Genomic DNA, 3,365 nt, shown 5'->3' on the forward strand with positions numbered 1-3,365 from the left:
ATGCTGAAGACAGTGTGGAATGGAGTGAGAGAAAGGAAGAGTATAGAGAAGTATAGCAAAAGAATAAATAGAGAGGCATGACGTTAGTGGGACCCAAAAATGATTTATTACCTGTTTATGATAACATGTATAGTATTCTCAACTGGATTGGTCTGAGAAGTATTTCATGTTGGGTAAATTCTTTTTACAAGCAAAATGATATGTAGTGATTGAATGTTTAAAAAATAATGAGAATAAAAAAATAATAATCTGGAAAAAAATGTTGAAAATCTATTGGTGATGATGTGAATAGTAATGTTTTGTCTTTTTTTGTTTGTTTGTTTTGAGAGGTTTTTGCTATAGGGCATGTGCACTCACCAGACAGACAGAGAAAGACAGAGAGACATCCCCCAGGGGAGTGGCCACGCCACAATCCCTTCTCCTCCATTCTCCTCTCGGGATCTTGGGCATGCACGCACATGCTCCCAGTGTGAGTTTTAAGCCACCGGGTCTGGGATTCGAACCATGGTGGACTACATGGGAGTCCAGCGACATAGCCATTACACTAACTGCTGGTCCCTGTCTTTGTCTTGACTGATATGCATAGTATTCATTTTCAAAAAAGAAATGCAATACACTATAAAGATATATATGATTCAATGTAACATAAACAAAATTATGATAGTAAATACTTTTTTTTTTAGAAAAGAAGCAAAGTGAAAAAATAAAAAAAGAACAAAATTAAAAAAGAAACTTTAGCTACATTTACAGAGAGAGAAACTCAAATTATTAAATAAGAAATGAGGGTGGAGGGATGACTACGTATTTTACATAAATAAAAAAGAATTGTAATAGACTACTATGAACAACAACAAATTAGATAACTTGAATTAAATAGATAATTCAAAGAAAAATACAATATGCCAAACTGGACTCATGTAGAAATAGAAAATATGAATAGACCTATAACTAGTAATGAGATCAAATTAGTAATCAAAACTCTCCCAACAGGAGAGGAGCACTGTGCAGAGGAAGTCAGATCCCAGATGGTTGGCTGGCCAGTTTTCAAGTTCCACCTGGTGGCTTACATGCTAGACATGTGTACATATACCCAGGATCCTGATGAGATAGAGAACTGAAGGAAAAAGAATCATGGCATGACTGGGCTTCACTGAGGGGCTTTTCTCTCTCTTTAGCTTTCTTTTTTTCTCTCTCTTGTGTCCAAGTATCCTCTGGCATTGAAAACAAAAACAAAAACAAAAAAACCCTCCCAACAAAGAAAGGTCATGGCATCACTGGTGAAATCTATTATACTATATATTTAAAGAACAATTGGGACCAGCATTTGGCATAATGACTGTGTCACTGGACTCCCATCTAGCTGACCGCAGTTCGAGTCCCAGACCCAGTGGCTTGAACTCATGCCAGGCACATGTGCGTGCATGCCCAAGATACTGAGAGGAGAATGGAGAAGAGATTGTGGGGTGGGATTCCCTGCAGGGGTTGATTTCTTGCTTTCTGTCTCTCTGTCTCTCTCTCTGTGTCTTTCTGGTGAGTGCACACGCCCATACACCCTATGGAAAAAAACCTCTCCAAAAACAAAAAAGAGAAGAAAAGAAAAGAAAGGAAATATTAGCACCAATTATTCTCAACTCTTCCAAAAAATTAAAAATGCAGTCAGACAAAGACACCATAAGAAAACTACAGTAGTTCCTCCTGGGTTATTGACAAAGCATCAACACTGTGGGAGGTATTTTCTTTGTCTGTCTTGCACTTTTTCCTGTGCAAATGCCATGAGGTAATTTTGATTTCTGTAATGAGCTCCCAGAAAGGCAATATGGCTAATTCTAAGTCTCAGAAGCACCAGAGTACATTTAGCTTAAAAAATGAGAAGTTCTTGATGGAGTATGTCATCACTGTAATGAAGTACTTGAATGACATGTAAAACAGCAAATACAAACCACTCTGCAAACCTAAAAAAAAATGTGTTAAATGCTTACAAAACTTAGTGAAGGACTCTTATCATATGATTTGTAGACCATGGTCCTGTGAACCTGAAATGTGTGCAAAATGTGGAAAGGAAGTGGACATCTATTCAGATTAATAAATTTAAAAAGACAGAAAATATTGAAAATAATTTGTCCTAACCATAGAATAAATTGCAGAAGAAATGAAGAAAGTGATGATGATTTAGATATTGATTTAAATGACACAGAAGATGACAATCAAGTAGACTAATATAACTATATTGAAAGTCAATTTAAGAACATGAAATTCTGACCAACTTTTGTCTTTTTTTTTTTTATAGACCACAGATTAGTTTATTTTTAACACCCATCATGCCGTGAATTCATAGGGAACAGGTTCCAGTAGCTCAGGATCCTTTCCATTGGTTCTCACAAAGTGTGCTTCTCTGGGTGGAGCAGGCTGGCGCTTTAGTTGAACTCAGGTACCTTTCTCTTTGACTTCTTTCTTTTTCTGGTCATTTTCCTTTACACGTTTTAGGAAGCTATCTCTGCTCTTAGAATGTTTAATATGCTCAATATGCACATTGATTCTCTTGGCAAGAATCTTGCCCTTAACTTGTTTGTTCACAACAATGCCAACAGCATGCTGGGTAACATTGTAGACTCTTCCAATTTTGCCATGGTAACATTTGTGGGGCATTCCTTTTTGAACAGTACCCATTCCCTTAATGTCTACAATATCACCTTTCTTGTAGATTCGCATATATGTCGCCAAAGGAACAACTCCATGTTTTCTAAAAGGCCTAGAGAACATATATCGGGTGCCTCTCCTCTTTCCTTTTGTGTTCATCATTTTGGTTAATTACTGGAAGATGGCGGTTCCGGCCAAAAGGAAGCACCAATTTGTCTTTGAGGGTTTCACAATGAGTTCTGTGAAGTGCTAATGAGGAAATCAGAAAAAGCCATATAAAACAGGCAAAATGGGCAATATATAAATTGTGTGTGATATTTGTATAGTTATGAAACTTTCATGCAACATTTTAACATTTTTGAGTAACATATATTTTACTATCTGTCAAAATAAGTATTTATATATCACATTATAATTCATGTGTGAGGCAGAAAGAGGCAGTTATCAGAACACCTCATTAATTATTCACTGAAGCCAGCTGACACATGCCTTAGATGCCAGAAAAATCTGTGGAAACATCCACGGGATTTGGAAAACATCCTGATCCTGGCTTGGTCATGTAATGCCTGTTGTATACAATGTTTATGGCTTGCCCAATATCCTCTTTGAAGCAAAACCAGACAGCCTTCACTGGAGTTTCAACAAACCAGCACACTTCCTTTCTTTTCTTTTTGACCTATGATGCGTACCCGGTAGTAACAAGACCCTAAGAATGTGTACACTGAAGG

At 37.0% G+C, this 3,365-nt stretch overlaps 1 pseudogene; it reads left to right on the plus strand.

The window, feature by feature from the left end:
• Window positions 1–1,795: 1,795 nt before the first annotated feature.
• On the plus strand, window positions 1,796–2,217 carry LOC102468883 (uncharacterized protein C9orf85 homolog pseudogene; annotated as a pseudogene).
• The last annotated feature ends 1,148 nt before the right edge of the window (window positions 2,218–3,365 follow it).

This window comes from Tupaia chinensis, unplaced genomic scaffold (genome assembly GCF_000334495.1).
Source record: "Tupaia chinensis unplaced genomic scaffold, TupChi_1.0 Scaffold144341_1, whole genome shotgun sequence".
NCBI classification, from domain to species: domain Eukaryota; kingdom Metazoa; phylum Chordata; class Mammalia; order Scandentia; family Tupaiidae; genus Tupaia; species Tupaia belangeri.